Source organism: Catharus ustulatus, chromosome 1, assembly GCF_009819885.2.
Source record: "Catharus ustulatus isolate bCatUst1 chromosome 1, bCatUst1.pri.v2, whole genome shotgun sequence".
NCBI classification, from domain to species: domain Eukaryota; kingdom Metazoa; phylum Chordata; class Aves; order Passeriformes; family Turdidae; genus Catharus; species Catharus ustulatus.
In genome coordinates this window covers 70,377,255-70,402,387 of record NC_046221.1, presented here as the reverse complement: position 1 = coordinate 70,402,387, position 25,133 = coordinate 70,377,255, and the positions used below count along the sequence as shown (strand labels likewise).

General features: G+C 47.5%; 1 long non-coding RNA gene across 1 annotated transcript; it reads right to left on the bottom strand.

Moving 5' to 3' along the window:
- Positions 1 to 19,709: 19,709 nt before the first annotated feature.
- LOC117001659 lies at positions 19,710 to 22,924 on the bottom strand. Its single transcript, XR_004419091.1, has 4 exons — positions 22,704 to 22,924; positions 22,441 to 22,572; positions 21,108 to 21,207; positions 19,710 to 20,716 (listed from the first exon to the last, which is right to left on the bottom strand). It is a non-coding gene; the product is annotated as an uncharacterized LOC117001659 (long non-coding RNA).
- Between the last annotated feature and the right edge of the window lie 2,209 nt (positions 22,925 to 25,133).

Sequence of the window (25,133 nt, the reverse complement as noted above, 5' to 3'; positions counted from 1 at the left end):
TGTACACAACTTTTATTTCCTCTCCTCCATCTTTGTGCTCACCCAAGCTCACATTTCCCTGGAGGAGGGCTGCCTGGCATCCCTTGTAGTTGTTTCATGATTACCACAAGCAGCCTCTCCTATACAAAAAGGATAGGACTGGAGTCAGACTTTTCCTAGCAGCTCTCCTCTGGTGCCAGCTGCACCCTCTGATCCGAACTGCTTCTCTGTGGCTGCTGGCACTGCACTGCGGTGCAGCGGTACCCAGGTCAGGTGCGTGATGTGTCAGGCAGGTGTAGCTGCAGTGACACAGGGAAGAAAGAGCTATAAAACCCTGTCTGGAAAGTCAGATGCATGCCCTGGCAGCAAGTCCTCACCCCAGTGCTGTGCTGGCCTGGCTGTGCTAGCAGGTGAGCCTGTTCTGGGGAGGATGAAGTTAACTTCACTCCCTCGGCACAGCCTGCGGCATAGATTGATTGCAGTGCAAACGCATCCCAAATTTCTAAGCCTGATGGTCAGCCTCAGGACTCGGCACTCATGCATCCCCAGAGAAAGCTGAAAAAATAACTTATTCCATAAAAGTAGCCTATCAGTGTTAACTTCTCAAAGGCTTTTTCCTCCAGTTTTCTCCATTTGCTGACAAATACGAAGATTCTTCCCCCTCAGCCATTGCAGCAGTCTTGTGCAGTCAGGACCCTCAGCTGCTGAGGCAGAGGTGTGGATTTATAGCACTGGCTTTTGCATACTATAACGCTGAGCCTCAGGGATCAAGGGTTATGACATTTTTATGGCTTCTCTTCTCCTCCCTCATATGAATATGAAGCAACTGTAAGGAAAAACATCTGGTTTCACTTTTCATTTCTCCACCACTGTTCCCATCTGACAAAACCTTAAAAACTTGCCAGTGTTCTAGCAAGCTGTGTGTGCCAGCAGCCTGCAAGGAGCCAAGGATTTTTTGGTGTCATCACAAGCGAGAGTACACTGGTCTGGAAGTACTGGCTCCACCATTGCTAGAAGGCAAGACTACCCAGTTCTTGTCCCACTGACAGATGCACTGGCAGCCCTCCTCCTTTGCTAGAGCAGGCTGAAGGGTTGCTAAAAAGTGTCCCTCCATCTTGATCTCATTACAGGCAGCATCTCCAGGGGGAAATGTGGGCCACTGTGGAGAGCGCTGTGAGAGGATCCAACCCCTGCTGAGGGCAAGGAAAACGAGATGCAAGGAGAAGTTCTGCCTCACCTCAGAGTCTTCAGAGGGATTCTTCTAGGGTAAAAAAACAGTCTTGCTGTATTTCTCAACAGTGGCATGCGGAGAAAGGCTTGTGCCTGTCTCTGTGCTCAGGGCTAGTCTGCACCAGAAAAGAAAGACAACCCAAAAATCCCAGAAACTCCTAGGTCCATGTGGGACCCACACTGTCAGTCAGGAGGAGAAGAACAAAATACTACAAACTCTGAGACCAGTCCGGCAAAAGTGGCCAATGGCTGGCCAATAGCCTGTTTCCACAGCTGGACACTAAGAAATATAATCTGTTCCCTCATGTTATCTTATTTATCCAAGGAGAGACAAAATGAAACTATTTCCAGGAATCTGAAAGCATTTCTCCTTCATCTATAGGAAAGGAAGGCATCTCTGCAAAATGCAGTGTTGTGGCTCTGGAGAACTTCCAGAAATAATCTCTTCTCAGGATCTTCCATCTCCAAACCCCCAGAGGACTGTTTGGACACAACTTACAAAAGAGGGATGACTGCTGAGTGCTGGTTCCAGGGACATGTTGCTGAGTACTACTGCCATGGAGACCATGAGATGTGAAGGTGCTTCCCAGGGATAAAGTCACAGGACTCTGTGACAAACAGGGTTATATGTTAGGCAGCACAAGAGGGAAGCACCCAAATAAACAACTCTGGCCTCCAAGAAAGGTCTCTGAGGGACAGGAACCAAAAGTTCTCATGGCAAAGGATATTGAACATGAAGGCACACAAAGAAAATGTTCTGGGCTATGGGCTGAAGAGAAGGCCCACGGTATTGTTTTCCAGTTTCTTTCTCTCTTTTTGACTGTCCTTCTTGACTATGCCAATTAAAAAAAAAAAAAAACAAACACCACTCCCTCCTCTTATTCTTTTTCTTTGTTTACTTAACTTCTTTTCCTCGTAGCAACTGCATTAAGCTGAAGCCATCTGATATTTCCAAGTAACCAAGACCATTATTCACTGAAGGCACTGGCCTGGATCCTAATTGCTGCTGGTTTCATACTCAACACAAGCCTTGCAAACAGCTGTAAATATCTCTATACAGTACTCCTCTCATGTCAAGCTGACCCTAATTCATACAAGTCCCCTGGGATGCAAATAAAAGTGCTGCCAGAGAAAATAGGTGTGCTAGGTACACTTTGGAAGGACAAACAGCAGCAAAAGAGGAGACACTGCAGAAATACCATTTTACACCCTTTTCTAAGGCATGCAAAGGGGAAGCAGGTGAAAGGGGTTGGTGGTGGCTGGTATTTGCAGGCCATGTGACGGGATGAAGAGGCCTTGCATCTGTGTGAAACTAGGACAATGAGGACTTTCTGGATTATGTCCCAACACTCAGAGGATGTTTGAGAAGGAAGCTGGAGCATCCCCTTCCCACTTACCCTTCCAAGCCTTTGTTCCAGGCATGCTATTATTCTGGCATTACCCAATTTCTTCATCTTCTTTCCCTCTATTCACACAAAAGGCCTGTGTTTCATGTGAACCTTTGTTTAAGGTTAAAGAGCATCATAAATGCCAGGTAGCAATGTTGCATTACACGAGTGACAAGGTCAGGGTAAAACCCCTGCTAAGGAAGAGAAGTCTGTGCTTTGCACCTCTCCTTGCCAGAGACACAGAAAAGAGAAAAGGACAGGGCAGCAAAGCATATGACAAAGTGCAAAATATGGTACTTTTGGTTTGGTTTAAGTCTGCTTCATTCCTATAACCAGAGGGAAAAAAGAAAAAAATTAAAAATCACAGTGCAACAGTTTAACTATTACACACACACAAAAAAAAATCACTAAAATATATTTTGAGTTTCTTTTCCTTTCAAAATACAGTTCAACTCAGAGATGGGGGTGAGAGGGACCTCCACTCTTTTAAAAGCTCCCCAAGAGTTAGGCACTCATAACACTCCCTCACCTTTTATTGCCCCTATTCCTCAAATCCTGCCCATCCCCTGTGTGATTTTATGCTGCCCTTCTGCTCTCCTTCCTATCTATCACACAGTATCTCCCTTTTCCACTCATTTCCTCCTCTTCTCTGATTCACTCATGCATTCCAGCTTCCCTCACTCATCACAAAGTTTGTTGGAACACCAACAGTCCTCCAATGCCTTGTTCCACATGGCTGGCTGGACCCTGCCAAGGGGCTCCCCTCCTGACAGCAGGGCAGCAGGGGGCTAAATCCTCTGCTTCTCATGGCCAAGCAAGTTCCACCACAAAGAGCAGAAACTGTGGGGAGAAAACTGGGGGAGGCAAAGAAGGCACAGTGTGAAAGTCCACAGCTACGTACCAGGAGATGAAAATCAGTACAGCTGGTACTGTGTGTTCAGCTCACAGCCAAAGTCCTTTCTCTCAAGGTTGTGCTGACAGGCTACAAAAACAACAGCTGAAAGCACAGCATGAAAGCGAAAGATGGGGAACTTGCCCCAGCAGAAAGAATCTGTGAAGAGGAAGGTTTAACATGTTTGTTTAGATGTCAGTCCCTTTGGCAGGGGCTTGTCAGGAGACGCAATGAAAGGTGTTCATCCAATGCACACCTAGGGCTTCTTGATGCTCATGTGTATTTCTCCCAGCCTTTCCACCTAAGTGCCCTCCTTAAGACTCAGACTTTTTGGAGTGACATTTAAGAAGGACATGCAGACCACTCCCCATCTGGTCCAAGACATGAGATATGCTGCAAATGAAGACATGTGACAAGCAAATTTTTACCAGGAATAAATATTTGCCATCATTCTGTGTGGCTGCTATGTCACACTACATTCTTCCTGGCACGCTAGAGTGGACAAATATTCTTGGAAAAGTAAGTAGATTTCTGCCATCAGAAAGGGCTGACAAACACTTCAGGCCACTGCACCCTGGGTCTTCATTTCTTGTCAAGTTGGGGGCCTATGCACACAGCTGGCTTCTCTTGTGTGCTGGCAAGATGAAAGAGCCAGAGGGTCAGGTAAATACTAATAGCTAGAAAGATATGGACACTCAGCATAGTGAAAATTGCACTAAGGATTTCAGATACATGCCCCATGCTAACCTGTCACCCCTTAAGATCTCTCAAGATTTCTACTGCCATTTCATTTATTCTCTTGCTCAAGTGCCACGTCTACCTGGCAAACGAATTCCCTCTATTCCCTTATGCCAAGTTTCACTCCAGCATGTCAAAACCACTGCCCTACACTGCAGCATTCCTTTCCAAGTGAACTATTCCCCCCCTCCCTCCCACAGGTCCTGCTGATGGCAGCTCGAGGTTGTATAACTGCATGCTCCCTCCTTGATAATAGTGAGAACCAGGATTTCCTGGTATGCCAGAAATGGTTTTGCCACTCCTGCCTGTGTGAAAGGGGTGGGACAGGAGGCGAAGCAGCCATCGTGTGTTACAGCTCTGGGTCGTGTCTGTGCACCTTGACATCTTGCCAGGCTATAATAAGAGAGACCTGCAGGGAGCAACATATGTCAAAGTTGGTAATTTTCCTTCCTGCCTTCACTCCTCGAAACCGCCTCAACTGGATCAACGCCCGCCCAGTTCCTTCTTTGGACAGCCAACGAAGCATGCACACTGCAGGAGCAGCTGCCAGCTCTGCTGGAAAATGTACAGACCAAAAGATCACCTGTGAGCGCGCAGTCTTGGCGTGAGCTGTTCTGCACGTCTGCAGCTCGACAATGCTGTTGCGGCTTTGGGAGACAACAGCATCCGACTGCAGAGCCAGCCGGCCGCTCGCAATCCACAGCCAGAAGCACCTCTGAAAACGTGCTCCCTGCAGCAGGGAGACCTTGCAGAAGCCTCACAAGCCTCCCCTCATTTTTCAGCTGAACCAGGTTAATAATCCTCTCCCTGTCCCTCCCTCAGAAATTTTTAGCTGCCCTGGACAGCCACGCTGTCAGTCCACATCTGGAAAGGGCATTGCTGGACTCTTTGTGGCTAGATTGGAGCCAGATGCAGGAAAGATTTGAAAGGTCCCTTGCACTGTCTTCCTTCTGACTTCCTTAGTGCTGCTGTAACACCAAGACCGCTGGTGACTCCAAGTGGTGCTCACTCGTGCTCCCTGCCATACCAAGCATTTGGCTGAGATGCAGCCCTGGCACTTGGAAGCCAGACTTCGAGAATTAAGTGGTCTGTGGAGCCCACAAAGTTGGCCTCTCTCCCAGTAAGAATCATCAAAATTTGCACAAAAAATCCCCAGTTTGCAGAGGTTTTGATAACTTGTATAACAGCCAGGTTTCCAACTGCTTCTATGGACATAATTCAGATGCTGCATTGTTTGAGGCTGTCCCATCCCTCATCAGGGCCAATCTGGTTTTTTTCTGAAGAAAAACCGTAAACTCACCTGACCAGCTATCTTTGAGCTCCCAGAATTGCCAAAGTAGTTCTGCTTTGCCTTTCCTCCTTCCTCCTTCCTCCTTCCTCCCTTCCCCCCAGCTACTTCACAGACGCATGTGGCCCACTTCACACTTCCTAAATCCCTACCTGAATATGGGATTTGCAGGCTGTTTATTTTTGTGACGTTTGTTTCAGGAAAAATGGAAGCATCAGTGTCATCACACTACCAAGCTCACCACATTTTCTGCATTGAATTCAGGCAGGCTGGCATCACTGCTTGACACTGGGGCACTCCTTTGACAGGAGCAGAAAAGACCACGTACTCGCACCAACTAATTCAGCTGATTTATTTTTAAATGCTGTAATAAGGCAGGCACGGGGTGTATGGAGAAGTGCAAACCCAATGGGACCTAGGAGGCTCTCAGAGCTGTGTGTTGCTGTATGCCTCTGCCTGCCTCTCAGTTGTCTCTGCGAGTGATTCAGAAAACCCTGTTTAATCAGATTCCGCTCCTGCCATCTGTTAAGTGAGACACTATAGGGACTGAGTACTGTAACAAAATGCATATCATAATTGCCCTTGATTTAGCATACTTTGTGCAACATGTCCCGTTGCCCTCATTCACAGCAATCAGAGCAAGGCTTTAAGGCTCCTTTTCTCTTTGGGGTGTAATGACTCACTGCAGTGGGTGAGCAGACCACACCAACCCTCTGCATCCCCCCAGCTCCAAACCACAGGCTGGGATTAGAGAGACATTTTAGGATTACAGACAAACACTCCTCCAGAAATCTCCTTCTCTTCCAGCTTTGCCAGTACCTTGCTTAACAGAGGCTGTGTATGCTCTCCGATGTGGCATAAAGGATGGAAATTCAGGGAATTCCCAGACAGATTGTGATTGTATAGTGGAGTGTCTGATCAAAGGTACATATCGATCAGCTTGGTCAGTGACACCCAGCACACATAAAGATGAGATCACATAAATGTATCCATCCTTGTGCCAGGAAGTCTCTTAACAGTGAAACAAAAGACTGTATTGGCAGTTGGCAGAGATGGGTGTTTTGCAGGATGCCTGGCACTTCTGAATAGTCCCTCCAGACAGCATTGGAGCAGGGGCTTCATTTTACACACCTTTGAGAAGATGTGCTTTGTGCCTTTTTCAAGCAGTCACAGGTGTGTTGTGGTGGGACAACAACCTTATTTCTTGGAGACAACCCAGAAAGATGCATCACAATGCCATGGGAGCAGAGCTGATTATTTCCTCCTGGTAGGGTAGTTTAGCTTGCCTCTCACAGATTCCCTGGCTAGGCAGTACCTGCCATTTTGGAAGAACATCTGCAGTGACTGGAGGGGATGCATATCCCGCTGTGCTTGGGAAACACCTTCCCACATGCTTCAGTTGTCACTCAGGCTACAACTGCTGAAATACCCGACCTGGTTTTACAGGGATGGATACAGACACGACGATCAACGTTTGGAGAGTGACTCAGAGAGTCAGGGACTTTAATGAAATGGATTTTTTAAAAAAAGAGAGAAAAGAAGGAAGAAAATTAAAGAGCTGACATGAAAGTGAGCAACAGAGGACACAGAAATTGATGGATTTCACACTTGGTCGATTGTTGCAATTAATTACACAAAAGGAGCTGTGACAGTGTGTACCAAACTGCTCCCCCACACAGCTGGAAACTCCACAGTTAGTGAGGCCAAGGGAATCAGATGTTGCAGAGGATCCAGTTGCACCATATATTTCCACATCTTGCTCAAGCTCCCCAGGTAAGTGTCTGGGTTTGGTTCCTGCGGTACCACACCATGTGCCCAAATTCGTCAGGACAGGCGTGTTTATGCCTGCTACCAGCCTGCTGGGTTTGCCTCCCCGCGGGGGAAGCAGGGAGGAAGCAGAGAAATTGTCGGGTTTGCATTTCACAACTGCCTGCATAATCCAGGTTGCTGTGCACATCCCGTGGCTCAGCCTTTCAGGCCCAGAGTGATGGGAAGCGGGAGGGAGTGTTTACACAGCCCGCTGGCCGCTCTGCAGTCACTATAGCAACCCCAAGGGTCAGTTTATAGTAGGAGAGGAAGTTCACTTTTGGGGAGTTCAGCTTTCCAACACCAGCATCAAGCATGGCTGAAAAACAAAAGGCCGGGCAGTGGGAGGAAACACATTTAAAGGAGCTTCCTATGTGCAAAACCACCCGAGCTTTCTCAGTCATGGGGAGATGTTGCATTCCTTTCCTCTTGGTCAAAGGCACGCTGCCATCCGGCTGATGCCTGAGCCAGAGGGGTACCTCCCCTCTCCCGCAGATGCCTGTGTGTGTTTGAGAGCAGGGCAGCTGTGGAGGAGTGCAGCATGGTGCCCCACTTTCAGAAACACCCCTGTGCTGGCAGCCCCAAGCTGAGAGCCACAGGACCGATGTCCCAAGTGTACTCACTGCTGGCTCTGGCTCTGCAGAGGCTGCTTGTAGACCTTCACAATATTTCTCAAGGCAGGAAGAAGTAACAGGCACTGTCCTTTTCTGGCCTGGATGTAAAAACCAGCAAATGTCTGTTCGTGCAGACTTGGGGTTCTTTGAACTTATCATGCTGCCACTTAGTCTGTGTCAGTGCTGCCAAGTGGTACTGTGATTAAATCTGAAAAAAATGACAATCACCTCTGAGGTGATGCCTAGGGAAACACCCTCTTTCCAAACACTACCATCTACCTAAGAAAGTTCTCTTGACCTGTACAGCTCCTTGCTCTGTTGTACCTCATTACCAAAATGGCCTGAATGCTGACCAAGAGCTAAAAGAGCATCTGTCAGCCACTGTTAAAACAGTGGACCAGTGTCAGAGTGCAGTCACCCTGGGGAATTGTGTTTTCTCAGGGAAAGAGGTAATAAACACAGCATCCCCTTAGCCACGAGGGAAAATAGCCTGCAGCCTGAGTCCTTCTCTCTGCCAGCAGTTCCCATTGCTGGATCTGAAGAAGCAGAAGAGAAAGAGTTCATTGCAGCATGGGGGGCAGGGGGCTATTTTAAAGAAAGGTCCACTTCTAGCTGAACAAGTCCAACACTAGATGGAAGAGCAGGCCACAAATTTTCTGAGTTCCCAGCTGAGCTCCCCACTGTGCATCAAATTCCAGGGTTTCAGTTTAGCTACCCTGCATGCTACCCCTCTGTGGTGGATATAAGGTTATAAAAGGACTCCTGCACTCAGCAGCTGCTGGAGAAAAAGCCTTGAGTAGTCTTGTGCTTGGTCAACAACTGGGGACATGCAATGGGTACTCCTGTGCCTGGTCTGGGCTGCAGTGTAGAATATGGAAGAAAACCTGGTGAATCCCAGGGAGGTGAACTGACTGCAAAATGTCAGAGAGAGCATTCCAAGGCCTGTTTTCCCTTCTAAGATGACAATTTACATCAGTGAAGTATCATTCCAATAAGGTCCTTCTGTACGTTAAGATCTGCCCACCAATACTTGGCTGCTGGCTGGCTGGAAGGTAAACAAGGTAATGGCAATGTTAATGGCTGTGCTGGAGCCTGCTGTGCAGGCAGAGCTTGGGGCAGCTCACATAGGTGTTTCCCAAAGAATGGAGTTCAACAAAGAGGTAGCAAGCCATTGTCCAGGGGAGGAGAGAGGGGTAAAGAGAGGATATGGGAAGGAGAGACTGCATGAGTCTGTGTGTAGGAAGATTGGGAATTGTCACACATTATGCCAGAGAAAATATGCAGAAAGACACAGCATCGTGGAGAAACACAGGTTCCAAGGAGATGATAGGAGAGAGTTCTACCACGAGGCACTGTACAGGAGAAGGAAGGACCACATGCATGGGAAGGAATGACCTATAGCTGAGGCCTTCAAAATCAAAGTGATAAAAAGAGAGGAAAGATGATGGAAAAGAGTGTGGGTGCTGCAGGGGTAGAATGACAATGATGGCTACATAGATGAGAAAGGTGGCTGAGTGAAGGGAAGGAATTCATCTGGCCATACAAAGATGTCAGATCCACTTGAGAAACAGATGTATTGAAGATGCAACTCATCCCAAAGCAGATGTCAAATACATCATACACCTACTTCTCTCTGAAAAGGGGGAGCTACAGTAATGATTCCAGACGAAGACATCTACCCAAAGCAGGTCAGATTTCAAATGGAAGAAACCTTCATGCCTAATAATCCTCTGCTCTTGGGTGGCAAACGGAAGGGCAGAGCTTTGGGATGAGGGCTGTATGTGTGTGTGTGTTTGAGGGTGATCTCCTGGGAGATTTTCCCCAGGGCTGGGTGTTACCCAAGGAAACATGAGTAGGTTTCAGTGCTGCTTCACTGCTGAACTCCTCAGCAGAGAGGACTTTCCCAAGGAATTCCACAGATGTGTTTCACTTTTGCTGGCAACCCATCTTGCACATTTAACCCCACAGGCTTTGAGCAGGGGATGCATATAGGGCCAGCAAGCAACAATATGTCCAGGAGCAATGAGCCAGCCTGCAGGACAAACTGCAAGAGATGATGGAACAGCCTGTGCACTGGCATGACCCCTCACCCTGCCAGTAGCTATGGTACAGCAAGGATGCCCACAGGATTAGGCCTTTTTGTGTCCACAGCAAGCAAGCTTTGGCATCTTTCAAACAGGCTGTAGCTCAGGCCTTAGCTTGGGAAGCCCTTTCTCCATTGCCCTCTCCTTCCTGCCCAGCATATGGATGACTCAAAGCACCTCTTGATGTCTCAGGGTCACCAAAGTCCCACACAGCCTTCTGCTTGCCCTGGTTACAGGACAGACCTGCCTGGTCTCCTTACAGTAATTAACAACAGCCCTTCAGATGGTTTAATCATTTTTTTCTACAAGCTCAGCTCATATCCAACAACAGTGCTTCCCACTCCATTTTTCCAAGTCAGTGAGCAAAGAGGGCTCAGCCCTCTGTCCTGGGTTCCATCCTGCAGCACACCCAGCTCCTACATTTGTCTCACTGTACAGCCCACGCACAGTGCCCGGGGGTGCTGCAATATCAGCTGAACTGGGCCACAGAGCATGGAAAAAGCAGGAGCACCCAGGTGACTGAGACACCAACAGTACGCACAATAATGGCTCAAAACCTTGGCATGGTTCTTTGGAAATATAACTTGTGTGCAGGGGGGACAGGGAGGTGGAGGAAGTGTTGTCAGCATTCTTTTATTCATATTGTATGAAGAAAAATACCCTGAAACAATGCAGCTGGAATTGGCAGCAGTTGTGAGTCACTTGCCATAGAGACAGAGGTCTGGGTGAAGCCCCAAGCAGGGCAGGAATTTAATCCAGCTCCCCAGATGCTGCATAAAGGTGTAAAAATGTGAGCTTTGGTACTGGTTCACCATCTGCTTCAAGGTACATGTAACAACACAGTAAATACCATTTGCATGTATTTGCAGATTTACTGGTCAGATAAGTGGTAAGGATGGTATGAAAAAGGCCTGCTTAGAAACAAGTAAGGTTAAAAAGAAGTGTCTTCATCTTTGTTGCTACCACTACTTTGTATGGAAATAATGCTTACATTCATTAGACTGTAAGTGGTCATCACAGAGGGTAGAAATAATTAGGGAGGAAATAATAGGAAGGATGTTATTTAACACCGTAAATGTTTCTGTATCCTCACCTGTGCCTGGATATTGCCACTGCACACACCTCAAAAGGAGTTTATTCAAAGAGAAAGAAAAAAATTGTGAGAGAAGACAAAAATTGTACTGAAAGAGATTGAAAAGTCAAGTGGAAAAATCTTGTATCCCATAAAATCCTCTGGCTTGTTAGAAAATATTTATCTCACTTAAGTCTAAAGGAAAACTTCCAGTTGCACAAAAAAGACTGGAAAAATATTTCTACTTACCCGCTCTCATCACTTCTGCCCAGGCACAACCTCACCATTTTAAAATTATTTTCTAACCCTACAGTGGTAACGTCACCCAAAGTACATGTCTTACAATCAGCTTCATATCACAGCAGGACAAAAAAGCTACTTCACTTCTACGTCACTGTCCCACTTATTCTCCACTGAAGACAAAAGCCTGGGGGGGTTATTTCTGTTTTCTCTGAGATGCTGATCCTGGGGGAACAATGAAGCCAACTTTCTACAAACATCTCAAGGCTGACAGATTTTAGAAAGGAGATCAGGCAGCAACAACACACCTGAATGAGGGACCTGACCTTCTGAAAGGCTGGGAGGAAGGTCACCAGCGTCCCAGTGGGAGGTGACATAGGTGAATCCTTGCGAAGGTGTGGCGGCATCCTCAGCTCTTTCAGCTTACTCTAAAAGGCAGAGCTTCAAAATGAGTCGTGTTCAAGACTCCAAGTGGGAGATGGGGAGAGTCATGTTTTAAGGTCTTTGATGCAGGAGCCCAGACAACACTTCCATGCAAAGATGAGGACTTGGCTTTTTTCTTAACACACAGTCAAGAGAAATTGAGTCATATACCAGGAGAGAGAGATTTATCTACACTAATAACTGCAATAATTCCGCCTCATTTTTGTCTTCTTTTGCAAAAGTGCCCTGCATACAGAAAGGCTTCCTTATAGGATAGATTGTAGGATAGATCCTACAATTTCAAAATGTACTTCTCTGCATCTAGCCAAATCCTCAGAGAGGGAATTTTTTTGTTCATCTTTTCTATCACACTAGGGGCTCTAACTGCTGCCGAGCTCCTCCTGCCCCTTGAAGCAGTCACATTTCCACCCAGAAGAATAGCAGTGAGGCCCATCCCAGGCACATCTCTTAGGGCTGAAGTGCTCTAGAGCAGAGGAGATGCTTTAACTTTTGCTTCTTTTTGCAGCTTTCTTATGACTGTTCTTTATGCTTGGCTTAGCCTTTTTCCCAAATAGGCAGGACCACTTCCCTTCATGCCTTTCTCACGCTCATCTGCTGGCATGCTGTAGGTGTACTGAGGTGTCCAGCTCTCTCCAGGAAAGAGGCTTAACAATCATAAGATGTCCCTATGGAAAATGCACTGCTTTTCAAGCATGTCAATATTCATACAAGGCAGGAAAACTCTTACTAAAAGAGAAAAATTCTCTACATTTTGGTTCATTCTTCTTGAGGATGTCCCTTCAACAGCACTCAACAGCTGTTAAATGGGATAATCGCCTACTAGCCTCGTGTCACTAATTCAAATGCTAATGGCTCTCAGTGTATGAGAGGTTATTCAGCCATCCGGCACCCCAGGTACACTTCACATGAGGAGGATGATGAAGGGATTAAGGTCCCTTCTGGGGTTCTAGAAACATTGGAAAGAAATGCTTTCAGATTAATTTGGAGAGGATATGATGTCCAAGGCAGTGCAGTTGATTTGTATGGCAAGGTTTTTTAGTGGGCTGCCTTAGGGTGGCCTCCCTGAGAAGCTGCCAGAAGTCTCCTGCATGTCTAATGGAGCCATTGCCAGCCAGACCTAAGATGGACCTGAAGCTGGCCAAAGCTGAGTCCAGCACTGATGGTGGTAGTGCCTCTGAGATAATTTGTTTAAGAAGAAAAATTGTCACACAAGAGCAATTGCAGGTGGAGAGAGGAGTGAGAACATGTGAGAGAAACAGCCCTGCAGACACCAAGGTCAGTGAAGGACAAGGGGGAGGAGCTGCTCCAGGTGCCAGAGCAGAGATTGCCATGCAGCCCATGGTGCAGCTCATAGTCAGGGCAGGCTGTGCCTCTGCAGCACATGGAGGTCCACAGTGGGGCAGATATTCACTGTGGAGGACCCTATGCCAGAGCAGGTGGATGCCCAAAGGAGACTGTGACTCCATGGGAAGCACATGCTGCTGCGGGCTCCTGACAGGATCTGTGGCTCTGTGGAGAGAGGAGCTCACCATGGCAGGACTTGTGACCTTGTGGGAGACCTACACTGGAGCAGGCTGATCCTGAAGGACTGCACCCTCTGGAAGGGACACACGGTGGGGAAGTTCATAAAGAACTTTAGCCCATGGGAAGGACTCACCTTGCAGCAATTCATGGAGGATTGTCTTCCATGGGAGGAAACCCTGGCTAGAAGAGGAAAAGAATGTGAGGAGTCCCTTCCCTGAGGAGGAAGGAGCAGCAGAGAAAACGTGTGAGGAACTGACTGCAGCCCCAGTTCCCTACCCCCCCTGCACTGTAGCTCCAGTTCCCCATCCCCCTGCCCTGTGGGGCGCAGGTAGAGAATTTGGGAGTGAAGTTGAGTCCAGGAAGAATGGAGGAGTAGGGGGAAGGTGTTTTCAAGATTTAGATTTATTTCTCATTATCATACTCTGATTTGATTGATAATAAATTAAACTAATTCCATTGAGTCTGTTTTGCCCATGACTGTAATTGTTGAGTGATCTCTACCTGACCTTATCTCAGTCGAGGAGCCTTTTCTCTCTCCTGTCCAGCTGAGGGGAGTGATAGAGCAGGTTGGGTGGGGACCTCACATCCAGACAGGGTCAAAGACAGGAAAACCAGGCAGGGAGGAGGCCAGCAGGAGGTATTTGCATGTTTTGATGCCTCAGAGGGACTCCAACCCAACGCTGAAAGATCCTGCACCCAGCCCAGCCCTGGTGCCAGCTGACTGACCAGGGCTCAGTTTGATCTCAGAAGAGTCCTGCTTGTGCAGTGGTAGTGCTCAGCAAGCACAGGTCATCATTCTGTCATCATGGCTAAACCACTGTCCCAGCAGTGCAGTATGGGCTACCTGCACAGAAACAGAGGCACCCCTTCCTAAGGCTCGGGGTCACTGCCACAACTCTGGCCCTGGCCAGGTAATGCCAGGCTCAGAGGCCCTCCAGCCATGCAGTGCTAAGTGCCAAGCTGTCAGTGCCCTGTGGGGCAAACCCTCTGGTGCTCCTTGCCTCCGTGACAGGAAAAAGGCTGCAAAAGGCAACAGCAAAACCTTCAAAATCAACACCACTTTTATGGAGCAAACCTTGCAACTTGATCCATGCTTTTGTGTGTGTGCACAAAAGGCGGTTCAGTGCACCAATTTGTATTTCACACATGCAATTGCCCAAAAATCTCCTAGTCTCTACAAAAGTATGTCTTTCCTTTTGCATGGAAATAAGTACAGATTGTATAGTCACACTGCTAAACAGGTCACACTGTTACCTGTCAGTGGCATCTAAACAAAAGCAGAGCTGCAGTTAAGCCTAAAACTACTCTGTTATGAAACTGCTGATAATACACAACCCATGGGAGGTGGGCCATCAGTGTCTGTCCTTCTGCACACCATCAGGGTGATGACAAAGGAAAGGAACAACGGTGACTTTGGCTTCCATTGCTGGGACTGTTTGGTGTGCCTTACCCATCCCTTCTGTTCTTCAAGGAGGATACCCAGATCCCTGGTGTCTCCTGTCTCAAAAGTGGCAAGTAGGAAGAGAAAAGTAAAATTAACAGATCAATGTAATACCCTCGAGGGGGATACACAAAAGGTGAGGAGGGCAAATGGCTGGAAAAAAAGGATAGATCTTCCACAGCTCTCAGCAATGCTCCCCTGAAACATTTGTGACAACATTCTCCAAAGGGATCAATAATCAATGACCATGCACTTTAATCTGTTGAAAAAACTGTTTTGACGTGAAACCAATGATGTGTTTCATAACTGGTCTTAAGTCCATGGAGGACGCTATTATTTAAGTAATTTTACTGTCCAAAGCACTTTCTCAGCCTCACCATTCATCCTTGACTTTCTTTTTAATTTTGAAATGATCCTGTATTCAGTTCTACTGGCTTGATATCTCCAGTCCCCTCCTAATTCTAGTTCCTCAGCATCTTCTCCTCTGAAGAGTCACTTATGCACCAGAAAAGTTGTTCTCATTTCATGATCCAAAAAAAAATGTGTATGTATCTGTTGCCATGGCAGTGGTGTGGGTTCCAACCAACCATTTTAGCCACACTAACTTTAAAATGGTAACCAAGTTTGAAACTCTTTGGTTTCCTCCCAGAAAACACAGAACCAGTGCAGTCAGCCCAATCATGAGTGCTGGAACACATCTGCCCTTGTGGGCTTGTGGGTGACCACCATGCAGCCATGACTGGTCCCTCCACGGGCTGCAGGGCTGACCCAGTTTCTCCTCAGAGCTGTCATGGTAACCTCCACGGTCGTGTTTGTCACTTTGCATGGAGAAACCTTCATTTTCTGGCTACAGCAAAGCAAGAACTCAATGCCAGTGGCAATGCGAAGTGGGAGAGCAGCTCAGCCCTTCAGCCCAGGTCCTGATCCTGAACAAAACCCATGTCATGTGGTAGCAAAGAAGTCGGACACAGAAGGACAAGCAACCTGTTTCTTACTCTTCTCCATTCTGGTGCTGCTCTGTTCCTCATCAGGATGCACATTCAGGCAGGCTTGATAAAGAAATAAGGCACATGGAGCCATTTTATGTGTGCACACCATGAGGCAGAGCCCACCCTTCTTCATTTCCAGTCCTCCCTGAACTCAAGGTCACTGCCCACACAGACCTAAGTCAGTAGAGGTTTAATATCCTCCAATCCACAAAATCCATGGGAAAAGTTCAAACAGGGGAGAGTGATCATGACTCCACACAGAGGAAGGCAACAGTGGGAGCTCAGTCTGTACTGGAGAGTTTGCATGAGCACAAAGTACGTTGAAGGGCACCTGCCTGGGCTGCTCTCAGGACCTCTGGTTGTGCATTTACACATTCCCAGCCATTCATTTCTCTGAGAGGGACGTGCTCACAGCAACAAAGAAATGTCAGCACTTTATACTAACACCCTTGCCAGAGAAAGTGGAAAGAAAAATGTTCTGAATCATGGGTCAGACACCCAAAATTCCCTCCTGTGTGGTAGGGAGAAGGGAAAAGGAGAAAAATAAAAAATTTTGAAAACTAAGAAAGAACCAGGGAAAAAAAAAAGAGGAAAATGCCTGGGAGGTTTGATTTATAAAGGGAAATGAGCTGTAAGATAATGTGCTTGGACTGGCCAAGCTGAGGCGGGTGCGAGAAAAGTGGGTGACAGCCAGCAAGCACCAGAAAGAGCCCAGGCAGTGGAGAGGGAAAAGCACAGCCTGCTCAGAGGGAGTGAGACGCACAGAAAGTGCATGCTAAGTAGGAGTGCCAGGATGACATTTGAAAAGAGGAAAATTTAGGCTGAGTGTCAGGAAAAGCTTCCTGACAGTGAGATGCATGCACTGGAGCCATCCCGCGGGAGAAGCCCTGGAAGCCTCATCACTTGGCTTGCAAGGGCTGAGCTGGAGGAAAGCTGCAAGTCCTGGAAAGGCCTTGCAGAAATCCAGAGCTTGCAGAAAGTCAAGAGCAAGGCTTGCTTTAATTATGGGAGGCCTGGCTCAGAGATGAACTCCACAGCCAGGAAGATTGTCCGGGAAGAGAGGAACTCTCAGTAGGTGACTGGGAGGCAGCAGGTCCCAGGCACAAGCATCTCTCTCTCCATGGCAGCTTAGAAACAAATGGGTGAGCAAGATAGGGAAAGAAAGGAAAAAATCCCTTCTCCTTTAAGGCAACATTATCTCTCAGCAAAGAGTTGCTCTGCTCTGGCCAAGGCACAGTCAGTCAGGGCTCAGGCTTCTGTTAGTCTGGGCCCCTGGGAAGGCCAGCTGCCAAAAAAAGAAGGAAATTTTGCTTTAGCCAGGGGGTAGGGCATGGGTGTATTGGGAGGGAAATGAGGGAGAGAGTGAGGGAACTTGCACAGAAGAGGGAGAGAGGAGAGACATATGTATTCGCTGTGTCTCTGGATATGTAGCAAGGCAAGAAGCCCAGCAGGATTCATTCCCAGGCTTGGGAGCGGGGGAAGGAGGTAATGGTTGCAGAGAGAAGCCAGGGCAGAAAAACCCCAGGAATTAGGCTGCTTCTCTCCTATCAAGAAGAAGCCTTATCTGAAGAAATCCATGTTAAAAACAGCCAGAGCATGGACTCCATCCCCAGAGCTCCCTGAGCCACCGGCTTTCCCCATCACAGGAGGAGGAGATTTCAGGGGAAGTGAGGAGGCAGACAGAGTAACTTCTCCTCCAGGAGACTATCCATGTGCCCCATTCCTGGGCACGCCACTGGGCCAGCTGTGCCCAGCCTGGCCAGCAAGAGCCTCTCCATTGTGGCAGATGAAGCTCCAGAGCTGTGAGCCAAGCTCACAAGCAGGCTGGTGTGAGCTGAACATCATCCCACCAATTCCAGTGGCCTTACTGGGAGCTGAGTTCATGTCACTTCCACAGCATGAAACCGAATTTGAAACTCTGACCCCTTGTGAGCTCTTTCTACCCACAAGGAAGGCATCTCTGTGCCAAAGGTAGCCACACATTCATGCAGCAGATAGTCAGGCATGGGCAGTTAAAGCAATAACTGAGCTGTGGAACAGCTGCCCTGGGAGTGCCATCCCTCTCCCATCCCAGCTTTTACTGCTGTGTTCCTTTATTCGGATACACCGCCCTCTCCATTTAAACAGCAAACCCAGCAGGGCAGGAAATGACAGCCTGTGCTCTTGCCGAGCCAACAGAAACGGAGCTAAAGTGGAAAGCCTATTTTAAGAGTAAAGTACAATATAAAGAGGTTGCATTTATTTCCAGACCAGACATTACAAACCCAGGGAATTCAGAGTTAAAGTTATCCTTAAAATAAATTCAAACTTGTTGAAGTGTGGCAGTGTGCTACCAAGGCATACAAATAGCCTTAATTCTGCCCTGCAGTGACACACAACCGTATGACTGTGATTAAAATGTTTTAGTACTTGTGCTCCTAAACTAGATTACCCTGATAAATACAATTTTTTCCATATTCCCTTGCTTTTCTCCTCCCCCAACAACCCTGTGCCCCAGATATAGCCACTAGCACAGATTTCACTGCCTACCAGGAAAAAAAAAAGATATATATCACAGGTCCTTCACATCTGTAATGGGAGCTCCAGGCTAAGAGTTGTCTTGGAAATACCCTCCCTCCCACCTTCAGATCCGCAGCCACCCCTGCCCAAGGCTCTGGAGAGCACAACTGAAGTGTGCACCAAGTGATCATTTAACCCTACTGTGGAGAAGGGAAGGGCTTTCCTCACACCTTTGATACCACTGTAATCTACACTCATACATTTATTTCACAAGCCCATTAAAACCTTGGGTTTAAAGTGTGGAGAAAATAAAAGAGGGAGAAAGAAACATCATCTGGATAAACAATTATGGCTTTCTATCAAGGATTCAGGAGCTAATCGAGTCCAGATCTGTTCCACATTCCCATTTACATGTGAAATTGTACTTACTGAGCTAGAAAAAAGTCAGATTAGCATCAAGAGTCAGCTCTGCCCCTCAGCTACGTAGTGCAAACTCTGGAGTGAATGGGGGCTCACAGGGCATAACAGAAGGCAAAGTTTGGCCCCAAATACTTAAGGGCAATTTGGCTGGGATGCATATGAAGTGGCTGCTCTGCACTTCAACCCAGTTTGAAATGATTCTCCAGAAGCTGTATTAACTTAAGAGAGTGGGTGGCCTGAATTGTCACGATTTGTTCAAATATTTGCCACTAAATCACAGCTGTCCACTTATTTGCATTTTGCTGCTGGGCAGCAGGAACACCCCTGGAATTAGTCAGCATCAGACACATTAATGAGCTAACAGATATATTATGGTTTACAGTTTGGACTTCCTTTGTTCACATAAATGCACACCTCCTCTCCGCTTGTTTCCCAGAACGGCCTGTCTTCTTGAACATGTTGACTTTCCAAGCTTTATTTTATCTGGCTTGTATTAATGAGCTTGCAGAGTATTCTGTTAGATGCAGAAAAGCACCTTGCCCCTAGCAGCCTTTCTGAGCATTACATGCAGTCTTGGAGAGACTGAGGAGTGTGAGGGGAAGCAGTCCAGCCTCTGAGCAGTTCCTCTTCACAAGCCAAAAGCCATCCTCTGCATGCAAAGATCCCACATAAATATGGAACCAATAACAACCACGAGCAAAGACCTTTACAAAGGAAAATATTTATAAAGTCCATGTTACAAGTCTCATCATCTACAGGAAAATGCTTGCACCTTTGCTCTGCAGAAAGCAAATAATTTGTTGCACCAAAGGAAAGAAAAGCTTGTTATCTGGGTTAACATTCCCATGATTGATTCATCCCACTTGTCCACTGTCAGAAACATTTTATAAATCACAGATATAGAATAGGTCATGATTTAATAACTTGCCAAGAAAATTCATCTTGTGCAAGAGGACTTCAGGACCAGTGTCAATTCTTTGCAACTTGTATGCCTAATGGATGCTAATTGCAAACCATAATAATTTTTATTAAACAAATCAACAGAATTTTTACCAGGGTAATGCTCTAGCATGAAATTAGTGGGAGCCAGATTTTTGTGTATGTGAATAAAATAGTTTTTCATAAAAAAGGACTTATTTGCTGACACTAAAGTTTCTTGTGGGAATACATCACTTTTATAATTAAATTTTCATCTGGAAGATTTTTCAGGTCAAAAATGGAATTTCTGGTCAGAATCATAGCAGGGAGGAACACACAGGAAGCCAGGCTCTCAACTGTGCACAGCCAAGCCTCTTGCATCCCGAGCACTTGGCTTAATTACGGAGCCAGCAGCACATCTGCCATATGGCTGCTCCTTACCTGGTCTTGACCATTTTTGGCCATACTTCTCCAGCACCATTTCCCAGTTCTCCTTCCAGCCCCTCCCAGGAGCAGGAGGTGCAAAGCCATGGACAGAAAGCATCTGCTCACTGTGCAATTGTATTTTCTGGGAAGCATCCCCAAATGGGTGCTTGCCTCCAGCTGGAGGAGCACAAAGGAGCAACCCCACTGCCAGCAGCCGCTCTCACCCACACAACAGGATCTGGGAGAGGATGTCTGGCCATATCTGCCTTCCCCTCCATGTGCAGGAACATACCATATCAACAGAAAACACCTTTGGTAAGGGCAGAAATGCACCTCCCTCCCCGGGAGGCTGCACGGCGTTATCTGCAGCAGTGGAAGGAAGCAGGAGAGCCGAGCTGTTGGCAAGCCTTCCTACCCTCAGGATTTACCAGAACAGCCCGGCTGCATTTTGCCCCATAATGACCACACACAAGAGCTGCAAGCCTGGTTTCACCAGCCAGTTTGTGACACTCTTGTGCCCAGAGAGTGGTACTGAATAGCTGGAAGGGGCTGGTGAGCCCCCCACCAGCTTCTCTGTGTTGCATACCCCAGCCAGGCTGCTGCAGCAGAGGTTGAAACCGAGTTGTCACCAGCCCCACTGCACAGCCTTGTCCTCCGTTCACCTTCAGGAGGGCAAGTCAGAAGTTGTTCAGCTCAGCCACCACAGTCAAATGAGTATGAAACACTGTTAGGAAGGATTAAAATCACATGTGAGTGTGTGAGTGTGTGTGTGGTTTCACAACACCTCCCTCTCTCCACCGCCAGCCACACCAGTTTCCTCAAAGAAAAGCAGAACAGTAGAGCACAGACCCAAAGTTATGCCGTGATGCATTAAAGCCTTGTTTTCCCACTGCTTAAAGAACTGACCCAGCCCCCTCAAATGTTCCCAGCATACTTAAATTGTGAGTCAGAGACCACAATGGAGATACTTGCCTAGCTCGACAAAGTTTAAGTATCTCCTGCCAAACAGCAATCACTGATTTTTTGCTCTGTCACTCATGAGTCCTGTTCCTGCAGCTCTTACCACACAAAACACAGTGCTTCATTGTGGAAGCCAGGATTGTTAGGATGCTTACCTGTAGCATCTCCAACTTTTCATAATCCCCTTCATGAGGAGTGCTGCTAACAAACCAGATGGAAATTTGCAGGTATTGAAAGCTCATGTCTCGGTACCCACTGTGGAAGCAATATAGAATGGAAAGAATAGCAATACTGAAAAGTGAGGCCAGGAAACACTTCATCTTTGCAGGCAGGGTCTAACATTTAAAAGGAATAATAATTTGAGAAGAAGATTTCCATAGACTGGTCTGGCACCTCACTTAGCAAAACACCCTAAGGCTTAGGAGTTAATCTGTGATGGACCCTTCCTTAGGTTTCATTTGCCATAGCTAAAGCAATTGCCTGCCATGATTAGCATCCAGAGTGGCAAAATAAGTTTTTACTCTTTCAGTTGTAGTGGCAAAAGGCCTGCGGCACTGAGCAGAGCTCCATTTTCTTCCACACCCCTGCTCTGCCACATTCATCCAAACAGCTCATACAGCCCTGCTCGGGGCAAAAAGATTATTCTTTTACTCACTGGAGGTCACACTCATTTCCTATTCGTTAATTTTCCTACACAATCCTGAGTGCTAGAAACACATTTTTCCTAATTAGCTTCCTCCTGCCCCTTTTTCGTCCATCAACAGGCACAATTCTCACAAAATCCAAACTCTCTGGCAGAGAGGGCTTCAAGGAAATCCCCCAGAAACAGAGTGCAAGGCTTGATCTGCACTTGGCAGCCCTGCAGTGCATCTCAGCACGCCAGCTGTTGCTCCAGTGGTGGAGCCACACTGCGAGGAGTTCAAGGACCAGCAGCTGAGAAAAAAAGTCAGACCCAACCAAACCCTCCAACGTTACATGAGGTCGAGGTTGTGTATGTGCACGTGTGTGCATTTGGTTTATTTTTCTTTTTTTTTCACCGCAACTAGACTTAGTATTTCTTCAGAGGATTCATGCTTGTACTTGTACCAAAAAATCATTCCCATTATCTCCTCCATCGCCTGGGCTGCAGTGCAGAGAGCAGCCTGCTGTTATCCATCCCTGCTGTCTGGGGTTTGGGACAGCTGGGCTGCAATGCTGGAGAGATGGGGGAGTTTCCAAGCTCTGGGGTGCACAAGGAGGAGAGAGATCATTTTGTGTGCTGCTAATCTGTCTCTGCAGGAGCGCTGGTTTTTGCCTCTGTAGCACCTGCCATGGGGTGCCGGGGAGTGGGACACAGGAGCAGGAAGAAAAATAACTTCAAGCAAGATTTACTCCCTTCCTTATTAGTTAATGCTTGCCAAAAAAAGTTATGCAGGGGCAGGGGGCTGAATAGGTCTGAATGGACTTCATATAACTGGTGTAAGCATTACACTTTGACATCTCTCTCACCTTTCAGGAAGGGGGACTCTTTGACTGAAGCTGTGTCCAAAGCCCTAGATAGAAACCCAGGAGCTCTAGGATGTTCTTCCCAGCTCCGCCTCAGGCTTGAAATTTCAGGACCACAGTGTTTTGCTGACAAACCTGAGCAATGGTAAACTGAAGATAAAATACCAGCGATGGTTTCAAACCTCCCTGCCCCCACCCTTCCCCCCTGCCCTCCCCACCCCCCCGAGCACAGCACGCATTACTCTGAGCTCTGCACATGTACTGACCTCTCCCAGCTTGGTCCTGGTGACAGGGTGATACACGGCTCAGACCTGCACTCCCTGAACTCCCCACAGGCTCTCATCTAGCACAGAGACACGCACTGGAGGTGCGTAACAGGGAACAAGGAAGAAAAAGAAGCTGTTTCACTGTGCAACTAGTACAGATCTTAATATGAATCTCATCTGAGCTGAGAGAAAAACCCAGTTGTACAGTCACAGTAGGTCAAACCAGCTAGTGCAGGGGGATGCAGCACATTTTTAGAGCACTCTATTCTGGACAACAAGCTTTGGAAAGTGTTTCTGGAGGCTGAGCCAAGCTCACAGTGCTGGCCCCAAAAATATTTAACGCATGCTCCTCTCAAAAAAGGAGTTTTAAAGGAGTGCGAATTGCAATCTGAATGCAAGCAGCTTCTTTCAGCTCTCCATCATCGGAGGCAGTACAAGCAGGTCAGGCAATTCAAGAGGCATAAGCTGGCCCTGGTAAAGTCTCAGGCCTAAGCTTTCTCCTTAAGACAAAAATAAAGAATATGTCAGCAGAACCATTGCATATTCACCTGGTAAGATGCTTTTGTCAGAGCAGTGGCTGCCACCAGTGCACACCACAGCCCTCTCCCTGGTTTCGTGCCACCACCAAACCATCAGCTGAGCTGTAAGAGTGTCAGTTGCTGCTTGCATTACAAAATCTGAAAGGGATGGACCCTGAAACCAGAGAAGCAGCAAACCAGGACTGCAGCAGAGCAGGACAGGCTGCTCACCAGAAGTACATCCAGCACTTAGGAGATGACAGATTTTCTGGGCACTCAGAAAACCTACACAAGCACATGCATTTGCACAATGTGCAATGAACCACTGGCTCTGCTCTTTTGACAAGGGCATGTAGTGATGGGACAAGAGGTAATGCCTTTAAACTGAAAGTAGATTTAGATTAGATACTAGGAAGAAATTCTTTACTGTGAGCGTGGTGAGACACTGGAACAGGTTGTTCAGACAAGCTGTAGATGCTCCATTCCTGGAAGTGTTCAAGGCCAGGCTGGACAGGGCTTTGAGTCACCTGGTCTAGTGGAAGGTGTTTCTACCTGTGGCAGAGAGCTCGGAAACTGATCTTTAAGGTCCCTTTCAACTCAAACCATTCTGTAATTCTATTAACGGCACATGAGACTATGAGAGCACCATCTCCTCACATTTGACATTCAGACCTGAGGACTTCAGAGGCCTAAAACAGGGGGTTCACCTCTCCCTTGCCCCTACTAACTCACAGCAGTTGCAAGGGAGGCAGCAGCACACGTCCTCACTCCAACCCACTGCTGGAATCACCAGCAATCCGCCAGGCTGTTACACCCTTACAAAAGGGCTTGGCAGAGCAGCTTCCCCAGCCAAGGCAAGGTTTGTATCAGGGGCTAAAGATCAAACTGTATCTATCTCTGAACACACCTTTGTTAGTTTTGGCTGCACCCTTTCAGGTATCACCTGCCTCCCCAGGCAAACACGTTCCTATCCTGGGTGCCACAGGCCTGCTGCACTCCTCTGAGGGCTGCATCCGCCTGCCAGGGTTCTGTGCACCTACTGCATTCACATCAGGAGCCAGCAGCCAGGGAGGCAGAGCCCCAGCACTAATGTGGCTGCAGCAAGGATGTTGCAGGGAGCAGAGGAAGGAGCTGGAAGCGGATTCATGGTCCGGCTGCTGGTTGGTTTTGCTAGAAACTGGAGTGGAAAACTGGCACCAGCATCCATCCACCCCAACAAACATTGCATTCATATGCAGAGCTACAGAGCAAATGATCTGTCAGTTGTTCATCTGGAGAACAGGTTTCACCAGCCTGGATTAAATGATTATGTTGCCACAGCATGTGCTTCTGGCTGCTCTCGGAGATAAAGGAAGTAAGGCACCAGGAGCCTTACAGGAGAGAAGCCTGACCTTCCAACCCAGCTCCCAACACCTTTATGCTTGGGGAAGGTTCAGACCAGCACAGAGCATGGGAGATGGGGAGCAAGCATGTTTAAAAGGATGAATTTCGGTGCTGATGCGCTGAAATCACTAATGCAAGAAAACACCTCATTTGATCGAAAACAGAAGGTGCACACTTTACCTCCAATTACTGCCTCCAGATGTGCACCAGATTGGCTGTATTTCTGAGCCTGCTGCTCCTCATTCCCACAAAGCTGAAGGCAGAGCGAGTGCAGTTGGAGGTCTAACAGCACATGTGCAGCTCCACTAGAGCCTGCGTCCTGCCTCCACAAAATCCCCGTTGAGTGACTCCCTTAGGATGTAATTGCAGTCGACTTCATTCCAGGCCATGAGCATATGTCTGGCTACGGGCGTTACTGCAAGCACACAAGGAGAAAAAAAAAACCATAAAGCAGAAAGTGCAAAAAAACACTGGTAATCCAAGCCCAGTTAGGATAATGGGTGTTTTCCTCCATAGAAAAAGGTTACTT